The 26633-nt window shown below is 37.5% G+C and overlaps 1 pseudogene; it reads right to left on the bottom strand.

Annotated features, from left to right (window-relative positions):
- The window catches only part of LOC124984717 (cytochrome P450 2C9-like), a 62864-nt pseudogene that overhangs the window by 20682 nt on the left and 15549 nt on the right, over window positions 1-26633 (bottom strand).

Consider the following 26633-nt stretch of genomic DNA (forward strand, 5'->3'; position numbering starts at 1 on the left):
AAGGAGGTCACTGGAGTGCGCCACTGGGATTTATATTCTGTCCTTGGTGAGCTGAGGTCTCTAGCCTCCTGCTTGCCATGCCCTGAGCTGGTTTCCTCCACTATGCTCTTCTGCCAAGATGTTCTGGCTTATCTTGGGTCCAGAGCTATTGAGTCATCCAACCATGGGTTGTCCCTCTGAAACCATGAGTCAAAATAAGCATTTCATCTTCTATCTTGTTTTTGTCAGATCTTTTGATCCCAGAAACAAAAAGGCTGACTAACAAAGATGAATGTAAATAATCTAAACTCTCACGTTAATAGACATAGAATGGCTGATTGGATTTAAAAATAGGACCCAACTATATACTGTTTTCAAGAGACTCATCTTAAGGCAAAGACATACGTAGGTTAAAAGTGAAAGGCTGAAAAATATTCCATGAAAATGGAGAATAAAAAAAACCAGGCAAGTCATACTGGTAGAAAACAATTCACCGAAAAGAAAGGAGAGTAATCATACCTCAACATCAGTGCACCAAATTATATAAAACAGGTACTACTCAACTTAAAGATCCAAATAGGCCACATTACAATACTGGAAATTTTCTGCATACCTCTCTCCCCATGAAATAGGTTATCAAGACATAAAATCACTAAGGACTTTTCAGACCTAAAAGTATTATAAATTAAGTGGACTTATTATAGAATATTTCACCTAAGAGCAGCTAAATTCAACTTCTCAGTTGACCATGGAACTGTCTCTAAATTGATATTTCAGGACACGAAGTACTAAGTCTTAGAAAATATTCTTCTTAAGTCCCTATAATCCCTTGCATCCATCATATTAGGTCATAATGGAATAACATTAGAAATCAACAGCAAGAAAATAACCATAGAAATTACAAAAGGACCTAGAGATTAAATAATACACTTTTGAATGATGAATAGAACATTGAAAGAATTAGGGTAGAAATTTAAAATTCCTAGACTCAAAAAATAATATAGATGCAGTATACCAGAATCTCAGAAACACTCAGAAAACGATTCTAGACAAGAGATTATAAACTATGAATTAATACATTAAAAAATCAGAAAGATCCCAAATAACCTAATAATGCATCTTCAGGCTGTAGAAAATTAAAACACAATCCCAAACTGAATAAAGAGGGAAATAATGAAGATGCAATATGAAATTAATAATAAATTTAAAAACTACTATGAAACAAAGACTTGATTCTTTGAAAAGAGCAACAAGATTGATAAAACGTTAGCCAAACTAAGCAAAACAGAAGACAGGAAGTAATAAAATTAGAAATGAAAAATAAGCAATGCCAGAGAAATCTCTGAAATACAGAGGATTATTATGGACTACATCAAAATATCATATTCCTATAAATGAGAAAATCTACAAGAAATGGACAGATTTATACCCAGATATGAACTAAAATATTGAAACACCAGGATATAAAAAACTTAATCATAGCAATTGTATACAATGAGATTGAAGCAGTAACATAAAGCCTTCCAGAAAAAACAAAAAACAAACAAACAAAAAAAACAACAAAAAAATGAACCAGACTGGATGGGTTCTCCGCTGAAATCTACGAGGACTTTAAAGAAGAATTCGTGCAGCTCTTTCTCACAATATTGCATGAAATAAAAAGTGTGGGGGGAGGGGCATAACTCCCAATTCATTTTATAAAACCCATACCACTGTCGGGGTACCGCGGACCCCACCCTAGTCTGGCACTGAGCCGGGGCCCCTGGTTTGCAACAAACAGCTAACATTGCTTAAGGAAGTTGGCCCGGCACTAAGCCAGTGCCAGAATGGACTGCTCTGATTGGACAAGGTGACTCATGCTCGCTGCGTGCCCTCTTGTTGCCCTTATTGTATTACATTGTTATCATGCTCTCCCCACATGCTCTGTAACCTGATTGGCTCATGATTCATATATAATGGCCATGACTTCCTTGTAAAAGGGGGAGAGGAGAAAGGAGAAAGAGGAAGAAGAGGAACAATAAAGAGCTCTAACAAACAACCAGTGTGTCGTGTCTCTCTCTGCGGGCAGAAGGGAACACGATGTACCACCATGATCCCCCAAACAGATAAGGACACACCATGGAAAGAAAACCAGGATCCAATAACCCTGATGAACATAAATGCCAAAATTCTTATTAAAACTTTGACAAATCATGCTTGAAACCACAATAAGATTGTACACATAAAAGGAACAATAACAAAATTGTACATGATGCCCAAGTTTACTTTATTCCACGGATACAAGAATTGTTCAACACCTACAAATCAATAAACATAATTCATTACATAAATTGAATTAATGAATAATAATCACATGATAATCTCAATAGTGCAGGAAAACACTGTGGCAAAATCTAGCACCTATTCATGTTCAGAATACTGAAGAAAGTAAGGATATAAAGAACTTCTCTAAATATCACGAGGGCTGTATATAACAAACTCAAATCCAACATATAGCGAATGTTAAATGATTGACACTATTTTTCCCTACACTCAGGAAAAAGACAAGGATGTCCATTGTCACTACTTCTGCTCAATAAACTATTTGATATTGTAGACAGAGCAATTAGGCAAGAGAAAGAAACAAATGTGATATAAATAGGAAAGAAAGAAGTCCAATTATCACTGTTTGAAAATGATATGATTCTGTATTTGGAAGACCCAAAAAACTTCACCAGAACAAAAATAAATCCATTGAAAAATAAATCCAAACATAAATCCAAATCAGAAAAATATTCCATTCACAATAACCTAGAAACAAACAAAGAAATCCAAATCCCAATATCCTAGGAATGAATCTAACTAAAGAGGAGGAAAATCTCTTTGATTAAAATTACAGAACATTGAGGAAAGAAAATGAAGACCTTAGAAGAAGGGAAGACTTCCCATATTCTTAAAAAGACAGAATTAACATTATCAAAATGACCATATTACCACAGAAATCTATAAATTCAGTGAAATTCCAATCAAGATAACAATGCCATTCTTCACGGAACTGGAAGAAAAGGTCCTAAACATTAGCAAGAAAAATAAAAGACCTACAATAGCTTAAGCAATATGGATCGATAAGAACAATGCTAGAGACATCACAATACTTAACATCAAATTTTGCTATAGTGCTCTGGCAACAGAAACTACATTGTTCTGTCATGTAGACTAATGGAAAACAAATCATCAAGAGAAACCCACATGGATATAGTGATCTGATCCTTGAGAAAGGTGCCAAACACATACATTAAAGTCTGCTTTATTTTAACAAGTGATGCTGAGAAAACTAGATATCCATGTGTAAAAGAATGAAACTAGATTCCTCTCTTTCATCCTGCCCATAGGTCAACTCAAAGTGTATGAAAGACCTAGAAATTAGTCCAGAAACACTGCAATTGCTGGAATAAAACAGAAGGGGAACACTCTAACTGATAGGTATAGGCATTGACTTCTACAATAAGACTCCTAAAATGCAATAAAGAAAATAAAAATATTAATAAATATGATGGCATCAAATTACAAAATTTCTGTACAACAAAGGAAATAAAAAGAATGTAAAGAGACAACCTACAGAATGGGAGAAAAAAACATCTTTGCCAGTTACTCTTTCTGAAGATCAATATCAAAAATATGTAAAAACCATAAAATATTTAACACCAGAAATCACAACTAACCCAACTAATAAGTGTACAAATAAACCAAACACACACTTCTCAAAAGAAAAAACACAAATGTTGAACAAGTATGTGAAAAAATATACAGCATTTTTAACAATTAGGGAAATTCAAATTGAAATGCCACTGAGATTTAATTTCACTCCAATTAGAATTTCAGTCATCAGGCACACAAACAATAATAAATGGAGATATGACGTGGAGGGAAAAAAATACTTTCACATACTTGGTAGGATTATAAATAATTACTATGAAAATCACTATGGAGATTCTTCTAAAGAGTAGAATTGGAATGAAAAAATGATCAAGCTATCTAGCTCCTTGGTATTTATCAAAAAGAATCAGTCACATACTCTAGCAATACAAGCATGCCCATTTATAGCAGTACAGTTCACAACAGTCAAGTTATGAAACCCATGTAGGTATCTTTCAACAGATGGATGGGTAAAGATAATGTGGTATGTGCACACAATGAAGTTTTACTCAGTCTTAAAGAATGAAATGTCATCTCCAAGGAAATAGATGGAACTGAAAAACATAATGGTAAGTGAGATAAGTCAAACTCAGAAAGTCAAGGGTCCCATGATTTCTCTCATATCTGGCAGCTAGACAGAAAAGGAAAGGTAAAGGGACCTCATGAAAATGGAAAAAAGACCAGAGCAGTAGAGAGGGAATGGGGAAGGGAGAAAAGGAAGGAAACAAGAAGTATGGGGAAAAGAAACTGACGAATTTGTAATATGTTCATGTATGAACATAGCACAATAAATCCCAATCTTACAATAATTATAGTGAATAAATAAAAACCATTTTAAAAAGATGACAGTACAGGAAAAATGACCCAGAGATGGTGGAGTAGGAAGTCCCAGGTGTCAGTCCTTCCAGAGAAACAACTATTGACCTAGTATGAACTGTTCGAAGCAACTCTTTTGGAACTGTGGAATCTAGTTGAAAATGATAGTATGAAGGGAAATATTTGATAAAGAAAAGTTCTGAAAAATCTAGGTGTCTCACATACCAGCTACTCTTCCCCATAGAGCAGCACCCACTGCAGGCAACTGTAAGGACAGATTCCACAGTCCTGTTGCATCTTGTTGGTGCTAGAACGGGAAACAGGGATTGTTCCTCCAAAAATCCCCTGTGTATGCTTTGGTCATTTGATCTTGATAACAGAGAAGCCATTACACAGGCTGGCCATTGGGTACTTTCAGTTTCTCCCATACATTGAGTACAGTCATTTCAATTTGCATTTCATGCCTCCAATTTTATAATTTGTAACTTTTTTATGAATATTTCCTTTTCACCTCAGGTGTCAATTTTGTCTTTCTTCAGGTAGATTATTAATGTCTATAGAACAGTGTTCAAGTACTCTAGGTATTTAATGATTCAATTTTAATTCTTCAATGATAATTCATGTAAATCTTTAAAGACAAGATATGCTTCAAGTGTTCAGGAATGTCTTTCCTGACCATGTGTCTAGCCCTAGTAACCATAGAATTACTCAGTGAAACACAAAATGTAGAAGCAATCAGAAAACAGAGCTGTGCTTCACATTCTACCTCTTCCATTTTGATCAGGAAGCAGTCGATGAGGTCCCCAGGACTGTTCATATCCAGTGATTCTTGGTGTTCTTTTATTTTCTCCAAAAAATACTGTTTCAGATCAGCAACATTCTTAAAAAATGTTTTATGACTCCCTGGGAAATAATCCATGAGAACAGGAAAATTGTTGCAGACCTACAAAATAAAAATATATTTTAGCTACAAACAGGTAAGAAAAACATGCATATTATCCCTAGTCTATCGTAGAAACTATACCTTAAAAAAAAAAAAAAACTAAAAAAGTTCTCCACATTGACGAGAAGTTTTTACTGTTCATATTAAAAATCCCCCTGCTTATAGAAAAATTTGAGAGAACCAAGATGACAGACTAGAGGGTGACTGCATCTAATGTTGCTCCAGAACACAGGATTCAAGAAGAGGAGGTATTGAGAGACTCGGGACCAACTCAGAGCCACTGGGTGAGTCTCTCCCACTGAGTAAAGCTCTGCCGGGGCAGCAGGCCCAGACAGCAGGCAGCTTCTCGGAGCAGGACCGGGCAGCAAGAGGCTTCCGCAAGCAGCCAGGTCTCCCTTCTGCGCAAGGTCAGCCCCCACTCCTGGACACAGCAGCGGGCTCGAAAGGCAGGCAACTTCTAGAAGCAGGGCCGGGCAGCAAGAGGCTTTAGCAAACAGCCAGGCCCTCCCTTCCGCGCACAGCCAGGCTATCTCTGGCAGCAGGCCCAGTCCCAGGCAGCTTCTTGGGCAGGGCTGGGAAGCAAGAGGCTTCCATGAACATCTAGGCTCCCCCTTCCTCGCACATCCAGGATCCACCAGCGGCAGGCCTGGTCCACAGGCAGCTTCTCAGAGCAGGACCACCCAGTGAGAGGCTTTCCCTCACAGCCAGCCCCCACCCACAGACCCAGTGACTAGCCGTAGAGCAGAGCCGGCCAGTTAGAGGCTTCCGCACACAACTAGGCACCCAGGGCCTGGGCGGCAGGCCAGACACAGGCCCAAACCAGTCATGCCCCAGCCTGCAATCTACTTACCCTTTGGCAGACCATCAGTTAACAAGTGGAGGCGCCTTTGACCACTCGCAGGGAATATACCCCACCTGAAGGACACCACCCCTAGAGGGGCAGCTTTCTTGGAGAGCACTGCATTATCAAGTTCCTCCAAGACTGCAGGCTACTGAAGGCTAGGAGGTGATATACTGCAAATATACAGGGACACTATAAGCCAATAGAAGAAATCTGCATTATCTCAGAGTTCCACTGACACCTGAGCAATATGAGAAAACAAGGGAAGAAAATGTCCCAAACAAACCTAGATAATATATCAATAAAGCCCAATGACAGGAGAGATCCAAGATGGTGGACTAGAGGGAGGCTGCGTTCCTTGTCTCTCCGTAACTCCGGTTTCAAGCCGAGGATATCCGTTTCTCGGTGAGGCAGTTTTTGCTGCTTATCGATTCCCTGGTGTTTACCCCATTTGTCTGCTGTGATCACCTGCAGTCTGCCAGCATATCGATGCCTTTTTTGAGTGCAGATTGCTCACTGTCAGGTGCCTATCATCCACCATTTGCCTGCCTCTCGCCTGTCCATCACCTGCCTTACACCTATCCATCACCCAACGGACGAGGTTCACCTCCCGATCTTCCGACAACAGTCAGCAAAGTGATCGCCGACCACCAGTGGAGCACCAGCTGCCTGCTGTCGCCTGGAAGTTCACTGTTACAGTACCTGCAGGTTTGATTACACGTGGCTGCCGCCATTTTGAGAAAACAGCCATGCCCCGTAGGACCCCTGGCCGGATTGACTGAGTCCCGTCCAGGATACCTCAGCCCAACTGATCACTCCCTGCCTCTGGGACCCTCACATCAACTGACTGCTCCCTGCCGCTAGGAACCCCAGACCAACTGACTGCACCTATCAGTGGGACCCCAGACCGACTGCACCCGGCATCCAGTATCCCACAACCACACCAAACACACTGGACCTCTAGGACCCCTGCCGGAACAACCGCATCCCATCTCCAGGACCTCCAGCAAACCACGTCCACCCCTTAGCTGTAGCTCCCCTTTTGCCAACACATTTCAAAGCCAGAGCAGTCATCTTGGATAATCCTGGAAGCTGTAGCTCCCATCTTTGAGTGGGACAAATCCCATCCTGTGATGCCTGCTGGAGTCTTGAAGATCATTGTCAGATACCTCTCATGCATCAGGCTACAGAACACTGGGAGGTTTCATTAGTATATGACTGTTATACAGTAGATTTTCTTTTTTCTCCTTTTTAAAAAATTTAAGTTTTTATTTCTTTACTTTTCTTGCTCTCTTTTCCTTTTGTTTATCTGTTCCCTCAGAGTCTCTTTCTCCCTTTTTTGCATGCTAACATCCGATTTCTTTTGATTATACTATCACCCTTTCTATTCTCTGGAACTTCTGTATATTCTTTTCTTATCCCATTAACAGCCACATTCTACATCCCTCTGCATCCTCTTTGTTCTCCATTAGAAACTGCAGGCCTTATTGCAAACCTGTTTGTTTTACCAAAGATAATATTTAAATTCATTTTGTTTACTATGACAAATTTGTTATTGTCCCCATAGGGGCTATTTGGTCTAGGATTGCATAGTGTCTGATTTGGGCACTGATAATATTAATCTCCCCTTAAAGAAAAAGTTTTGGAAACCTATAGGGCCAATATAAGCCTATAGGGGGAAATCTGCAATACCCCAGATCTGCACTGCTAGAGGGGAACATACATGAACAACATGAAAAAACAAGGGAAGAAAATGATCCAAACAAATCTAGATTATATAATAATAGAATCTAATGACAGTATGTTAGAAGAAATGTCAGAAAAGGACTTCAGATTATACATGATTAAGATGATTTGTGAAGCAAAGGATGAGATAAGAGTGCAAATGCAGGCAATGAATGATAATACAAATAAGCTGAACGAGCACCTACAGGAAGCAAAAGATCATTTCAACAAAGAGACAGAGATTCTCAAAAAAAAAAAAAAAAACCAAACAGACATCCTTGAAATGAAGGAGACAATAAACCAAATAAAAAACTCAGTGGAAAACATCACCAAGAGACTTAAGACTACTTGGAAGACAGAACCTAAGACAATGAAGACAAAATATTTAATCTTGAAAATAAAGTTGCCCAAACAGAGAAGATGGTAAGAAATCATGAACAGAATCTCCAAGAACTATGGGACATCATGAAAAGACCAAATTGAAGAATTATAGGGATTGAGGAAGGCACAGAGATACAAACCAAAGGAATGAACAACCTATTCAATGAAATAATATCAGAAAATTTCCCAAACCCGAAGAGTAAAATGGAAAATCAAATACAAGAGGCTTACAGAACACAAAATGCACAGAATAACAACAGATCCACAACGAGGCACATTATAATGAAAATGCCTAACATTCAAAATAAAGATAGGATTTTGAAGGCTGCGAGAGAAAAGCATCAGATTACTTATAGGGGGAGAACAATATGGATAGCAGCTGACTTCTAAAACCAGACTCTAAAAGCTAGAAGGGCCTGGAATAACATTTTTCAAGCTCTCAAAGAACATGGTTGCCAACCAAGAATCCTATACCTAGCAAAACTAACCTTCAGATTTGAAGATGAACTAAAATCCTTCCATGATAAACAAAAGTTAAAAGAATTTAAAAATAGAAAGCCTGCACTACAGAATATTCTCAACAAAATATTCCATGAGGAGGAAATGAAAAACAACAATGGAGGTCAGCAAAGGGAGAAACTACCTTAGAGAAAAACCACTCAAAGGAGAAACCAAGCCAAGTTAAAAACCAAAAATAAGCAAAATGACTGGGAATACAAATCATATCTCAATAATAACCCTGAACGTTAATGGCCTAAATGCATCAATCAAAAAACATAGACTGGCAGAATGGATTAAAAAGAAAAACCCAATAATATGCTGCCTGCAAGAGACTCATCTCATAGAAAAAGACTTCCAAAGACTAAAGGTGAAAGGATGGGAAAAAATCTACCATGCACATGAACTCAGAAAAAAAGCAGGATTTTCCATCCTTATATCAGATAAAGTGGACTTCAAGCCAAAGTTACTCAGAAGGGATAAAGAAGGACATTTCATACTGCTTAAGGGAACCATAAATCAGGAAGACATAATGATAGTAAATATTTATGCCCCAAACAATGGTGCATCCCTGTACATCAAACAAATCCTTCTCAATTTCAGGAATCACATAGACCACAACACAATAATTCTGGGTGACTTTAATGCACAGCTGTCACCACTAGATAGATCTTCCAAACAAAAATCCAACCAAAGAAACCATAGAACTCAATAACAAAATCAATAACCTAGACTTAATAGACATATATAGAATATTCCACCCATCAATGAGCGGATTCACTTTCTTCTCACCAACACATGGAACCTTCTTGAAAATAGACCATATGTTATACTACAAAGCAGTCCTTAGGAACTGCAAAAAAATAGAGATACTGCCTTGTGTTCTATCAGATCATAATGGACTGAGAGTAGAAATCAATGACAAAATAAAAAAAAGAGAAAATACTCCAACACCTGGAGACTAAATAATATGCTATTGAATGAATCATGGATAACAAAAAATGTCAGGGAGGAGATAAAAAAATTCTTAGAGGTCAATGAGAATGACAATACAACATATCAAAATCTCTGGGACACTATGAAAGCAGTACTAAGAGGAAAATTCATTGCATGGAGCACATTCCAGAAAAGAATGAAAAGTCAACAACTAAATGACCTAACATTACAGCTCAAAGCCCCAGAAAAAGAAGGACAGAATAACAGCAAAAGTAGTAGAAGACAGGAAATAATTAAAATCAGAGCTGAAATCAATGAAATTGAAACACAAGAAACAATTCAAAAAATTGACAAAACAAAAAGTTGGTTCTTTGAAAAAGTAAACAAAATAGACAAACCTTTAGCCACACTTACAAAGGAGAGAGAAGACTCAAATTACTAAAATACATGATGCAAAAGGAAATATCACGACAGACACCACTGAGATGCAGAACATAATGAGAAGCTACTTTGGAAATCTGTATTCCAACAAAATAGAAACTACTGAAGACATTATCAAATTTCTAGAGACATATGCTCCTCCCACACTGAACCAGGAGGACATACACAATATAAAGAGAACAATATCAAGCAATGAAATAGAAGTAGCCATTAAAAATCTCCCATCCAAGAAAAGCCCAGGACCAGAAGGATTCTCAGCTGAGTTCTACAAGACCTTCAAAGAAGAACTCATTCCAATACTTCTCAAAGTATTCCAGGAAATAGAAAAGGAGAGTACCCTACCGAACTCATTTTATGAAGCTAATATCACCCTCATACCCAAACCAGGAAAAGACACACAAGGAAAGAAAATTTTAGACCAATATCCTTTATGAATATAGATGCAAAGTTCCTAAACAAAATATTGGCAAACCATATCCACAAACATATTAAGAACACTGTGCACCACAATCAAGTGGGGTTCATCCCTGGAATGCAAGGATGGTTCAACATTTGTAAATCAATAAACGTAATCCATCATGTCAATAGACTTAAGGATAAGAATCATATGGTTATTTCAATTGGCACAGAGAAAGCGTTCGACAAAATACAACACCCCTTCATGCTCAAAACACTAGAAAAAATAGGGATGGTATGAACATACCTGAACATTGTAAAGACTATTTATGCTAAGCCCAAGGCCAACATCATTCTTAATGGAGAAAAACTGAAACCATTCCTTTTAAAAATGGGAACAAGACAGGGATGTCCTCTTTCACCACGTGTATTCAACATTGTCCTCGAAACTCTAGCCAGAGCAATTAGGCAGACTAAAGAAATTAAAGGGATACAAATAGGAAAAGAGGAACTTAAGCTGTCACTATGTGCGGATACATGATTCTATATTTAGGGGATCCGAAAACCTCCTCCAGAAAACTTCTAGACCTCATCAATGAATTCAGCAAAATAGCAGGCTATAAAATCAACACAGATAAATCTAAAGCATTTTTATACGCAAGCGACGAAACAGCTGAAAGGGAAATGAGGAAAACAACCCCATTTGCAAAAGCCTCAAAAAAAAAATAAAATAATTGAGAATCAATCTAACCAAAGATGTAAAAGATCTCTACAATGAAAACTACAAAACACTGAAGAAAGAAATTAAGGAAGACCTTAGAAAATGCAATGATCTCCCATGTTCTTGGATAGGCAGAATTAAATTTGTCATAATGGCCATACTACCAAAAGTGCTATACAGATTCAATGCAATTCCAATTAAAATCCCAATGCTGTATCTTACAGAAATAGATCAAGCAGTCATGAAATTCATCTGGAATAATAAGAAACCCAGAAGAAGCTAAAGCAATCCTTAGCAGGAAGAATGAAACAGGGGGTATCGCAATACCAGAACTTCAACTATACTACAAAGCAATAGTAACAAAAACAGCATGGTATTGGCACCAAAATAGACATGTAGATCAATGGTACAGAGTAGAGGACATGGAAACAAACCCAAATAAATACAATTTTCTCATACTAGACAAAGGGACCAAAAATATGCAATGGAGAAAAGATAGCCTCTTCAACAAATGGTGCTGGGAAAACTGGAAATCCATATGCAACAGAATGAAACTAAACCCCTATTCCTCACCCTGCACAAAAATCAACTCACAATGGATCAAGGACCTTGAAATCAGACCAGAGACCTTGCATCTTATAGAAGAAAAAGTAGGTCCAAATCTTCACCTCGTTGGCTTAGGATCAGACTTCCTTAACAGGACTCCCATAGCACAAGAAATAAAAGAAAGAATGAATAACTGGGATAGTGTCAAACTAAAAAGCTTTCTCTCAGCAAAGGAAACTATCAGCAATGCAAAGAAAGAGCCTACAGAGTGGGAGAAAATCTTTGCCACTCATACTTCAGATAGAGCACTAATTTCCAGAATCTATAAAGGACTCAAAAAAGCTCTACACCAAGAATACAAATAACCCAATCAACAAATGGGCTAAGGATATGAATAGACACTTCACAGAAGAAGATCTACAAGCAATCAACAAATATATGAAAAAATGTTCACCATCTTTAGTAATAAGAGAAATGCAAATCAAAACTACCCTAAGATTCCATCTCACCCCAATTAGAATGACGATTATCAAGAATACAAGCAACAATTGGTGTTGGAGAGGATATGGGGAAAAAGGTACACTCATACATTGCTGGTGGGGTTGAAAATTACTGCAGCCTCTCTGGAAAGCATTGTGGAGATTCCTTAGAAAACTTGGAATGGAACCACCATTTGACCCAGCTATCCCACTCCTTGGCCTATACCCAAAGGACTTAAAATCAGCATACTACAGAGATACAGCCACATCAATGTTCATAGCTGCTAAATTCACAATAGCCAGATTGTGGAACCAACCTAGTTGTCCTTCAATTGATGAATGGATAAAGAAACTATGGATACAATGGATTATTACTCCATTATAAAGAATAGTAAAATTATGGTATCTGCAGGCAAATGGATGAAATTGGAGAATGTCATGCTATATGAGATAAGCCAATCTCAAAAAAAACAAAGGACGAATGATTTCACTGATAAAAGGATGATGACACATAATGGGGAGTGGTAGCAGGGCAAGAATGGAGGAAGAAGGAACTGTATAGAAGGAAAAGAGTGGTTGGGGGGGGAAGAAAATACTAACAATGAATCAAACACCATTAACCTAGGTAAATGTATGACTACACAAATGGTATGCCTTTCTTCATGTACAATAAGAGAAACAACATCAACATGTATCCCATTTGTTTACAAGAAGAAAAAAAGAAAAAAAAAAAAGATATGAGGGAGAGAATTATGATCCCAGGATCAGAAATGGTAACCCTTTCCTATACTCATACTCATCTCTAGACCTAAAAATATGTATATATAATTTTTCTTCTTTTTTCAAACCAATATTTCCCCACAATCTATAAATGGAATAGCATGATTTACCATGATTGATGCTTTGAAGACGAGAACAGAGTTAAAGGGACTTTTGGTAACCAGAGAAAGAGTACAATGCTTGATAATTAAGAATTATGTTCAATGGGTACAGGGCAGAGAACAGGGTGGGGGAAGAGGGGAGGGAATAGGGAGGTGGTGGGGACTGAATTAGAATGTATTATATTCCATGTTTTTATAATTCTGTCAAAATTAATCTTATTGTTATGCATACTCAATTTTTTATTAAATTTTAGTAAATTAAAAAATAAAGAGCACAGTGTTGTTTTATGCTTTTCCTTATATGAAGCAGCCTCATAAATAATGTAATTACCATAGATTAGGGGCGGTTTTGAAAATACCATGAAATGCAATTGGGTTTTCTATGGAAGAATTAACTGTGCACAATAGTTAGGAGTCAATTTACTTTAAGCAAAGTATAGGGTAAAACTGCTCAGGGTCCTACACACTGAAATGCAATCATTTCATTAGCCTAGCCCTACTACCTTGTCAAGTCAGGTGCCATCTGAAGCATCGTTATGGTTTATATTAAAGTTGTCTCCCAAGAGCTCATGTGTGAAAAAATGAAGAGGGTTTAGAAGTGAAAGAGTTGAGTTATGAGAGCCTTAACCTAATCAGAGCAGTAGTCCACAGATAGGGATTATCTTGGGGTTAACAATGTTATAAAAGTACAAATAAAATTTATCATAATTCAGTCCCAGTACTTTTCTTCTCCACTCTTCCTCCCACCACTGTTCCCTTCCCTCTACTCTTCTGATCTTTCGGCTATTTACTTATCATTTTTTAGATTAGTGACTTCTGTATGTACATGATGGTGAGAGTCACTGTAGTATATTTGTATGTGTTCATGGGACTGTTAGGACAGATTCAATCCACTGTCTTTTTCTATCCCTTCACTCCTCCTCCCTTTCTTTCATTCCTCTTCATCTACTCCACTGATCTTGTTTCTATTCTCTCCCTTTTTTCTGACCCACCTTAGTTTGGATTAGCTTTTGCACATCAGAGAAAACATTCGACCTTTGGTTTTGTGAAACTGACTTATTTTACTTAGCATAAGTCTCCAGATCCATCCATTTACTGGCAAATGCCATACAGTCAATCTTTCTTATGACTGAGTAATACTCCATTCTGTACATATACCACATATTCTTTATGCATTCATCTATTCAAGATCACGTAGGTTGGCTCCATACCTTAGTTATTGTGAATTGTGCTTCTATAAACATTGATCTGGATGCATCACTGTAGTATGCTGACTTCAAATCCTTTTTATATATACCAAGGAATGGGATAACTGGATCAAAAGGGAGTTCCATTCTAAGTTTTCTGAGGAATCTCCATACTGCTTTCCAGAGTGGTTGTATCAATTTTCAGTCCCAGGAACAACATATGAGTGTACTCTTTTCCCCATATCCTCCCCAATATCTATTGTGCCTTGTATTCTTGATAATTGCCATTCTGTCTGGAGTGAGATGAAATCTCTAATTGCTAGAGACGTTGAACTTCTTTCATATATTTGTTAACATTCATATTCCTTCTTTCGAAGTGTCTGCTTATTTTCTTTGCCTATTTATTGATCAGATTATTTGGTGTTTTGGTGTTACTTTCTTTTAGTTTCTTTTATATCCTAGAGATTAATATTCTGTCTCAGGTACATGTGGCAAACATTTTCTTCCATACTGCAGGCATCCTCCTCACATTCTTGATTGTTTCCTTGGTTGTGAAGAAGGTTTTAGTTTAATAATATCTCATTTACTGATTCTTGATTGTAATTCTTGCACTTCAGGAGTTTTATTGAGGAAGTCACTTCATAAACCAATGCAATAGAGTGGGGCCTACTTTTTCTTCTAATAAGTTCAGGACTCTGGTTTAATGCCTCGGTCTTTGATCCACTTTTGAGTTCGGTTTTGTGCAGGGTGAGAGATAAGGGTTCAATTTCATTCTACTACATATACATTTGCAGTTTCCCCTTAACTGTTTATTCCAAAGTGTATTGTTGGAACCTTTGTCAAGTATCAGATAACTGTATTTCTGCCAAGTAAAGTGGTGAAATTTCTAAGTGGTGAATTGGAGTACAGCCCTTGTCAGTGGTGAGTCCTCCACAGGAGGCTGAATGTCCACTGAGTGCCATGACCTTGCTCAAAACCAATCATTAAAGTACTTTATAAAAATTAGGCTTTGGGGGTTATGGGAAAAGCACACACCAGAGAGTCAATGGGCTTACATGTCAACTTTTATGACGGCATTCATTTTCTTCTGCATAAAGTAAAGGACTCAGTCATATTTTCCTGAAACTGCAGGACACCCAACTCAAGGCTAGACTGTGGTGTCTAGACTTGCTTCACTGCTTGTAGCATTAGAAGATTTGTCTTTTTGGAGTAAAGACCGTATGTGTTTTCTCAGGAAGAAGGGATAGGATTTTGTCTCACCTGGATCCATAGGGAGCTCAGAATCTCCAGGCTTTCATTTGATTTCTGTATAAAGTTGAGAAAATGCTGATCTTTATAATCAAAACGATATGGAAGATAATGGAGCAGATTACACTGCAGGGAGCACAGACCAACATACAGGTGGGATCACAGGCTGAGGCTAAAGAAATGGAAACATAAAACGTTAACATTAAAATATACATAAAACGTGTTTTTCTTTATGTTAACAGGGAAAGGTAATTGTAGAACCTCAAAGCAATATCTATCAAGAAATTCCCTTGAGATGAAAAATATTCAGCATGCTAAAAGTCATTATCACTTTTACATTAATCTTGAATTGACTTTTACCTTCTAGCCAGTTTAATAGTGTTTTTCATAGTGCTCCATTCAAATATTGACTTCCTTTTTAAGTCATTCTAACACAGAGTATCTCTTATTATTTGAAAATGTTTAAAAATATTACTTTAAAACCACCTGTGCAGAATCATAGTTGTCATCAAACCACTATACATATATATATGAATAGTTGTCACTGGCTCTTTGCAGTGCCAAATCCGCGGGTATTTGTCACTGCCTGCAGCAACAATTTGTGCAGGTCTTTATGGGTGGTGGACTGGAAACTGAGCTACTTCTATCTCTGAGCTGCTTCCTTCCTTGCTTGTTTATAGAGGATAGAGGAAATGAGGCTTACTTGCTTTGAGAGCAGAGAGAGAGGCTTTGCATAAGAGAGAAAGAGAGACTTTGCTTGAGAGAGAGAGACTACAATTTCAGAGATCTATATCTTCTTAGTTCTGAGCTTCTTAAAGGTGCGTCCTGCATCCTGTGAACTAAGGGTGCGTCTATCTGAGGTGCTTCTTAGTGATGTGTCCTGCGTACTGCGATCTACCTATCTGTGATCTTGAGGTGTGTTCTCAATTCTCTGCTCTGTGATCTGCCTTCCCCCGCTGCCTGCTGCTTCTCTCTGCCAGCTGCTTCTATCTGCTTGCCACTTCTTCTTCTTCCTTTCTGTTAATGGCTTCTCTCCGCCTCTTGCTGCTAGCTGCTGCTGCTTACGGTTGCGGCCCCACCCACCACCCGCTTATATTCCCTCCAGGAGGCGGAGGGTGGGGCCACGCAAGTCGCCATCAGGCGAGGAGCCAGCTGCCCTATCACAGCAAGGGTTAAAACAAGCAGGCCCGAGCAGGCGCGCTTGGGAAAACCTGTGCTCATGTTGTGCACGTGGACTTAACTGAATATAGCCAGTGATAAATCACCTGAGTGTGCTTATGTTAATTAATCTCCTCACTGCTGATGTGATCAGGTGCTGTTCTGGCGCCCTCCGCATGTCACAGCCCCCAACAAATAGTGACCATTGAAAGATTCCTGTGTGAATTTTTTTGTTTGATTTTGGTATTGGTAAATGAACTCAGAAGCACTCAACAACAGAGGCACATCCTCGGCCCTATTTTGCATTTTATTTAGAGACAGGGTCTCACTGAATTGCTTAACAACTCCCTGTTGCTGAGTCTGGCTTTGAACTGGATCCTCCTGCTTCAGCCTCGTGGGCCACTGTGATTATAAGCATGGGCCACAGACCTGAGCTGATGGATTCATGTGTAAAACAGGAATAAAGACTAAATAGAATAACTATGTACAAATTTCTGTATTTGTGGAACAAATGAAAACATTCATGTTTTATGAGGAAAAATGGCAAGATAAATAATGATATGCACTTATGAAAATAAAAGTGAGAAATTTTTATTTTAAACTAAATTCCGTGTAAAACAAAGTTCAAATTCATGAATGAATCTCTTTATTTCTTCATTAGAGAGACAGAGAGAGAGAGAGGGAGGGACAAACACTGAGGGAAATTTTCCCACCTTAGGAAATAGCACCCATCATTTTCAAACGCGTCAAAATTTAAACTACTTAGCAATGCTGCCCCCTTGTGAATTTCTGGAACATTTCTCTGAATCATATAGTCACCCACAGATCAATATAGTTTAGTTAATTTTAATGCTGGCCATCATTTTAGTCAAATCTGTTCTTTTATAGGGAAAGAAATTAAAGTAGGACAAGGTTCTATTTGTGGGACTCTATAAAAAGGAAATTACAACTAGGTGATCAATAAATTTCATTTGAAAATAAAAGTCTCCAAATTCACAAGTATAGTTTTAAAGTTTATTTGATAAAAATAATTAACCATGGAAGTGAAAGATCTCTACAATGAAAATTAAAAGAACTGATGAAAGAAGTTGAAGAAGACACACACACACACACAAAGATGGAAAAACCTCCCGTGCTCATCAACTGGAACATTTAGATCCTACTATCTAAATCAATTTGCAGGCTCCATTGAATTCCCATGATAATACCAAAGACATGTATCACAGAACTAGAAAAAAAATCCTAAAATTCACGTGGAAGCACAAAAGGCAAGACAATCGTGAGCAGAGGAACAAAGCTGGAGGCAGGACAATGCCTGAGTTCAAGACATACTACAGAGTCAGAGTAAGCAAAATATCATGGCCCTGGCATGAAAACAGGAACATAAAACAATGAAAGAGAGAGGAAACTCCAGGGTTGGGACAGGGAAGACAAGCATCTACACTTGACTGATTCATATAAAAGTCACCAAAAGTTATGGTGGAGAATTGAGACACTCTTCAATAAATGGACCATGAACATGACTGCAACTTGACCCATATCTTTCACCTCATACAAAATTCAACTCACAGTGGCTCAGAGACATTACTGTAAGACTTGAAACCCTAAAAGAACTAGAGGAAAACATAGAGGAAACACCTGGAGATGGATACAAGTGATGATATTTTTGTATAGTATAGGACCATAAAAGAAAAGTAGGCTATTATATTACATCAAACTGAAAAGCTCTTACACAACAGTCAAGAGACTGAAGAGACATCCTACAGAATGGGAGATATTTGCAAATTATTCATCTCATGAAAAATTAAAATCGACAACATAATAAGGAATGAAAAAAACATAACAACAGACCCCAAGTAATTAAATAAAAAATGGACAAATGATCTTACTAGGCACTTCTCAAAAGAAGAAATTAAATGTCCAATAAATTCATTTTTAAAATTCTCAATGTCATTAGACATCAAGGAAATACAAATCAAAACTACCATGATATAATATTTTACCCCAGTTAGAATGACTATCATCAAATAACAGAAACGAATATAAGAAACCCAACTTAACACCACAACCACAACAAATAACAATATTGGAGAGGTGTTCAGAAAAAGGACACCTTATACCTGTTGGTATGAATGTTTCATTAGAAAAGTCATTATGGAAAACAGTATGGAGTTTCCTCAAACACAAACATATCTTCCATAGGATCCAGGTGTCCTGATTCTGATACACAGATGAAAGAAATAAAATCAATATACCATATAGATTGCTGAATGTTTAGGATATTTATGACACTATTCATAATATCTAGGCTATCATATAAATTTATGTGGTTATCAACAGATGAGTGGATAAAAACAAAATGTTATACAGACACAACGTAATTGCATTCAGTCATAAAGAAGAATGAAATTTTGTCATTTGCTGCCAAGAAGAAAAAACTGGGGGAACTGATGGTAAGAGGTCAGAAACAGAAAGTTAAGTATTGCATGGTCTCTCTCAGGTGTGGAAGGTAAAATGAATGTGCACCTGAGGGTAGAATAGTGATTACTGGAGATGGGGAAGGGTGTGTGGTGGTGGTGATGAGAATAGAGCAATGAAAAGGATGGATTTTAACAGTATTTGCTGCACACATGTGGGAATACCAGAGTGATACTCATTAATGTGAACTGATTAGATGTTAATAAAACTACAATAAAATAATTTTAAAATAAATGATGCAAATGAAGTATAGAGCATTGGGTCAGAACAAGTCTTTGAAGTTATCTACTCTTCCACCAAGCTCTCTAAGTGTTCCACGTTTCTGAGCATTCACAACAAAAATTTATGTTAGCTATGGAGTTGAAGGGTAATTAGAGAAGCCTGTAAATTTCTTTATGTATATTATCCACTTATAAAGTCTGATTTAGTCTTTCCTTTCTTGTTAAATTGGAAGAGAAATTTAAAAGCATAGCAATCTGGTTTCAACCTGAAAATCAAAGACAATGAAAAACACTTCATGGGTCAGTAGAGAAGACATGGAGAAGTAAGTGATTACCATAAGCATGATTCATGAGACTTTCCAGGATATATGCAAATCAATGGAAAATCATAGATAAGAATAATAACTAGGCACTGGCCTTGGAAAATCCTGAGAGATGTGAGACAGCAAAAGCAACTCTACAACCACAGTCCAATTAGGTGAAAGCACACCTCACTTGCCTCAGTTCCACAGGGTCTAAGGTTGATGTTTCCACTGTGTCCATTGGACAAAGGTGAAATGTGGAATGGGAAACTCACAAATATGCCCTGGGGATACCCTGCTCTTTACCTCTTTAAGGGAATGGATCACTAATCCTTCTCTCTTCAAGATGCAATGATTTGAAAACAGAAATAACACTGGTCACAGGAGGATTATATGACCTTTACACCCACGATGCAGCCCACTCATGCCTGTGCACAGGCAGCACAGATCCACAGACTCTGACTCTCTGCTTCAAATCATCCCTCCTCCACATGGGGACTGACAGCATCCATAATCAAAGGTCTGGCTGTTACTGAAATGTGTCTGCTAGACACAGAGAGAGCAGTCTGTTAAGGACAGTGATGTGATGAGTCACTCACACTTGGTCTTCCTCAACTCCTCCACAAGGCAGTGGGCTTCTTCTTGAATGCGGTCCTCAATGCTCCTTTTTCCCATCCCAAAATTCCACAGAGTCATGAGTGAGAAGTGCCTCATCTCTCTCCATCTGTTTCCAGTAGTTAAAACAACTCCTAAATGAGGGAGAGCAGAATCTAGAAGGGATGTCCCAGGCAAGGTAGAGGAAGTTGACTAGTGGCAGCCACAGCGATGGTCAAACTCAACCTGGCTTTCTCTTTTCCTTTCTCCTGATCACCATGACCATTGCTCTCCCATTTCACTTGCACACACACTTACCAAATCCTTTACTAGCTCTATCACCCATTGGGAAACTGCCTCTTCCAGAAAATACTTCTCCATGATCAATCAGGGCTTCCTTCACAGCTTCATATCCATGCAACACCACAGTGGGCTTCATGCCCAAATACAGAGTGAACACAGGGTCATAGACTTTTGACAACTGGAAATGGGAAAGAAAATGTGAATATTAGCTGAATCTATTTTGCTACATTTGATCTACATGTTTGACTGATTCAGACTGTCATTCAGATTTTTCTCATTAATTTGTTACATTTATTGTGCCACAAGAATCTTCAAATATTTTTTAATAATTTCTACAAATGCAATGGCAATCATAGCTGTCAGTTATGGATGGTCTATGATGTGCCATGCTTGCCTCAAGTAACTGATATCTATACTATAATTAATCCTCACACCAATGTATTTAGGGGACTTATTTGTTCTGTTTTACATGCAAAGTAAATGAAGTCATAAAGTTACAAACTCATTTGCAGTGTACCATGTCTAATAAACAGAAGACCCAAATTTGAACATTTATTTTGTCATCTTCAGAAGTTTGAAGAGTTTATCAGTCTCATTTTTATAGGGCTCATTTTGACATAATTCTAAAAGCATGGAATAATGTGTTCTACTTCAGTCCCCAGTGCTTCCCCTTGCCCTCCCTTCTCCCTTATGCTTTACCCTTTCCTCTATTCTACTGAAATTTCTTCTATTATTTATAGGGTTTGTTTTCAGATTAGTGCCTTGTGATATACACAAAGGTAGATTCACTGTAGTATATTCCTATACGTACATAGGAAGTTTGGTCAGAATCATTCCACGGGTCTTCAATTTTCCCATCCCTTCTCTCTCCCCTCAATCCTTTTTTTTCCACTCCACTAATTTCTTTTATTTTTGTGGAAACACTCCCTTTAATTCTTACCTCTGATTTTGGTCTAGCTTCTGAATCTCAGAGAAAACATTAAACTCTTGACTCTCTGGATTGGGCCTATATCATTTAGCATGAGGGTCTCCAGTTTCATCCATTTTCCACCTTGGTCATTTTTTAATATTATTTTTATTTAGCTTTTAATTTTTTACAGACTATGTTTTGATTCACTGTACACAAATGGGGTACATCATTTGTTTCCTCATTGTACACAATGTAGATTCATACCATTTATGTAATCGTACATGTACATAGTGTAATGATGTCTGTCTCATTCCACCATTCTTCATACACCCCTCCCTCTCATTTCCTTCAACATATTCTAAAGTTCCCCCATTATTCTCTCATTCCCCACTCCCCACCCCCATTACATATCATTCTCCCCTTGACAGGGAAAACATTCAGCTTTTGGTTTTTTGGGTTTGACTTATTTCACTTAGCATGATATTCTCTAATTCCATTCATTTATTTGCAAATGCCATAATATTATTATTCTTTATGACTGAATAGTATTCCATTGTGTATACATACCACTGCTTCTTTATCCATTCATCTATTGCAGGGCATCTAGGTTGGTTCCACCATCTAGCTATTGTGAACTGAGCTGCTATAAACATTGATGTGGCTGTGATACTGTAGTTTGCTGATTTTAGGTCCTTTGGGTATAAACTGAGGATTGGGATAACTGGGTCAAAAGGTGGGTCCATTCCAAGTTTTCTTAGGATTCTCCATAATTCCTTCCAGAGTGGCTGCACAAATTTGCAACTCCACTAGCAATGTAAAAGTGTGCCTTTTCCCCCACATCCATGCCAACATCTATTATTGTTTGTGTTCTTGATAATAGCCATTCTAATTGGAGTAAGATGAAGTCTTAGAGTTGTTTTAATTTGCATTTCTCTAATTAGTAGAGATGTTGAACTCTTTTTCATATATTTATTAATTGCCTGTCTGTATTCTTCTGTAAAGTGTCTGTCCAGTTCCTTGGCCCATTTATTTATTGGGTTCTTTGTATTTTTGGTGTAAAGTTTTAAAAATTTTGGAGATAAGTGCTCTATCTGAAGTGTGTGTGGAAAGGATTTTCTCCAACTCTGTAGGTTCTCTCTTCACATTGCTGATAGTTTTCTTTGCTGAGAGAAAGTTATTTAGTTTGAATCTATTCCAGTTATTGATTCTTGCTTTTATTTTTTGTGCTATGGAGTCCTGTTAAGGAAGTCTGATACTAAGCCAACATGTTGAAGATTTGAACCTACTTCTTCTACTATAAGATGAAGGGTCTCTGGTCTGATTTTAAGGTCCTTGATCCATTTTGAGTTGATTTTTGTGCAGGGTGAGAGATAGGGGTTTAGTATCATACTGGTACATATGGATTTCCAGTTTTCCCAGCACCATTTGTTGAACAGGCTCTCTATTCTGTTTTTGGCTCCATTGTCCAGTATGAAGTGACTGTATTTATGTGGTTTGGTCTTTGTGTCTTCTATTCTATACCATTGATCTGCCTATTTTGGTGCCAATACCATACTGTTTTTGTTACTATTGCTCTGTAGTATAGTTTAATGTGTGGTATTGTGATACCTCCTGTTTCACTTTTTCTATTCAGGATTGTTGAGGCTATTCGAGGTCTCTTGTTCTTCCAGATGAATTTCATGATTCCTTTCTCTATTTCTATAAGGAATGTCATTGGGAATTTAATTGGAATTGCATTGAATCTGTATAGTGCCTTTGGTAGAATGGCCATCTGACAATGTTAATTCTGCCTATCCAAGAACATGGGAGATCTTTCCATCTTCTAAGATTTTCTTCAATTTCTTTCTTTAATGTTCTGTAATTTTCATTGTAGAGGTCTTTCACCTCTTTGGTTAGATTAATTCCCAAGTATTTTATTTTATTTTTTGAGGCTACTATGAATGGAGTGGTTTTCCTAATTTCTCTTTCAGAGGATTCATCACTTATGAATAGAAATGCATTATATTTACACATATTTATTTTATATCCTGCTACTTTGCTGAATTCATTTATTAGTTTAGAAGTTTTCTAGGGAGGTTTTTTGGATCTTCTAAATATAGGATCATGTCATCAGCAAATAGTGACAGCTTCAGTTCTTCCTTTTGTTAGTCTTCTTTTTGGTTCTTCTATTTGTATTCCTTTAATTTCTTTAGTCTGTCTAATTTCTCTGGCAAGTGTTTCAAGGATGATGTTGAATAGAAGTGGTGAAAGAGGGCATCCCTGCATTGTTCCAGTTTTTAGAAGAAATGCTTTCAGTTTTTCTGCATTAAGAATGATGTTGGATTAACAAGTTTCTAGTGACATATAAATTACCTAAACTGAAGGAGGAGGACATAAACAACTTAAATAAATCAATTTCAAGCAATGAAATAGAAGAGGTCATCAAAAGACTACCAACAAAGAAAAGTCCGGGACCAGATGGGTTCTCAGCAGAGTTCTACAAAACCTTTAAAGAAGAGCTCATTCCAATACTCCTCAAAGTATTCCATGAAATAGAAGATGAGGGAAGCCTCCCAAACTCATTCTATAAAGCCAATATCACCCTGATAACTAAACCAGACAGAGACACATCCAGGAAAGAAAATTTCAGACCAATATCCTTAATGAACATCGACACAAAAATTCTCAACAAAATATTAGCAAATTGCATACAAATATATATTAAAAAGATACTGCAACACGATCAAGTGGGTTTTATCCCAGGGATGCAAGGTTGGTTCAACATCCAGAAATCAATAAATGTCATTCACCATATCAACAGACTTAAAGTTAAGAATCACATGATTATTTCAATAGATGCAGAAAAAGCATTTGATAAAATACAGCATCCCTTCATGCTCAAAACACTAGAAAAAATTGGGGTAGTGGGAACATTCCTTAACATTATAAAGGCCATCTACGCTAAGCCCATGGCCAATATCATTCTAAATGGTGAAAAACTAAAAGCATTCCCCCTAAAAACTGGAACAAGACAGGGATGCCCTCTTTCACCACTTCTATTCAACATCATCCTTGAGACTCTAGCCAGAGCAATTAGACAAACCAAAGAAATTAAAGGGATACGAATTGGAAAAGAAGAACTCAAACTATCCCTGTTCGCTGATGACATGATTATGTATTTAGAGGAACCTGGAAATTCCACCAGAAAACTTTTAGAACTTATAAGTGAATTCAGTAAAGTAGCAGGGTACAAGATCAATGCTCATAAATCCAATGCATTTTTATACAAAAGTGATGAATCTTCAGAAAGAGAAATTAGGAAAACTACCCCATTCACAATAGCATCGAAAAAAATAAAATACTTGGGAATGAATCTCACAAAAGAGGTGAAAGACCTCTACAATGAGAACTACAGAACACTAAAGAAAGAAATTAAAGAAAACCTTAGAAGATGGAAAGATCTCCCATGTTCTTGGATAGGCAGAATTAATATTGTCAAAATGGCCATACTACCTAAAGTGCTATACAGATTCAATGTAATTCCAATTAAAATTCCAATGATGTACCTTACAGAAATAGAGCAAGCAATTATGAAATTCATCTGGAAGAACAAAAAAGCCAGAATAACTAAAGCAATCCTCAGTAGAAAGAGTGAAGCAGGGGGTATCGCAATACCAGATCTTCAACTCTACTACAAAGCAATAGTAACAAAAACGGCATGTATTGGTACCAAAATAGAAAGGTGTATCAATGGTACAGAATAGAGGACATGGACACAAACCCAAATAAATACAATTTTCTCATACTAGACAAAGGGGCCAAAAATATGCAATGGAGAAAAGATAGCCTCTTCAACAAATGGTGCTGGGAAAACTGGAAAACCATATGCAACAGAATGAAATTAAACCCTTATCTCTCACCCTACACAAAACTCAACTCAAAATGGATCAAGGACCTTGGAATCAGACCAGAGACCCTGCATCTTATAAAAGAAAAAGTAGGTCCAAATCTTCAACTTATTGGCTTAGGATCAGACTTCATTATCGGGACTCACATAGCACAAGAAATAAAAGCAAGAATCAACAACTGGGATAGATTCAAACTAAAAAGCTTTCTCTCAGCAAAGGAAACTATCAGTAATGTGAAGAGAGAGCCTACAGAGTGGGAGAATATCTTTGCCACTCATACTTCAGATAGGGCACTAATTTCCAGAATCTATAAAGAACTCAAAAAACTCTACACCAAGAATACAAATAATCCAATCAACAAATGGGCTAAGGAAATGAATAGACACTTCACAGAAGAAGATGTACAAGAAATCAACAGATATATGAAAAAATGTTCACCATCTTTAGTAATAAGAGAAATGCAAATCAAAACTACCCTAAGATTTCATCTCACCCCAATTAGAATGGCAATTATCAAGAACACAAGCAACAATAGTTGTTGGCAAGGATGTGAGGAAAAAGGTACACTCATACATTGCTGGTGGGGTTGCAAATTAGTGCAGCCACTCTGGAAAGCAGTGTGGAGATTCCTGAGAAAGCTTGGAATGGAAACACCATTTGACCCAGCTATCCCACTCCTTGGCCTATATCCAAATGACTTAAAATCAGCATACCACAGAGATACAGCCACATCAATGTTCATTGCTGCTCAATTCACCATAACCAGATTGTGGAACCAACCTAGAAGCCCTTCAGTTGATGAATGAATAAAGAAACTGTGGCATATACATACAATGGAATATTACTCCACCATAAAGAATGATAAAATTATCACATTTGTAGGCAAATGGATGGAATTGGAGAATATCATGCTAAGTGAGATAAGCCAATCTCAAAAAACTAAAGGACGAATGATCTCGCTGATAAGCGGATGAGGACATATAATGAGTGGTGGGAGGGGTTAGCGTTAGGGTTAGAGTTAGGTTTAGGGTTAGGGATAAGGAGGGTGGTAAGAATGGAGGAAGGAAGGACTGTATAGAGGGAAAAG

This window comes from Sciurus carolinensis, chromosome 5 (genome assembly GCF_902686445.1).
Source record: "Sciurus carolinensis chromosome 5, mSciCar1.2, whole genome shotgun sequence".
NCBI lineage: Eukaryota > Metazoa > Chordata > Mammalia > Rodentia > Sciuridae > Sciurus > Sciurus carolinensis.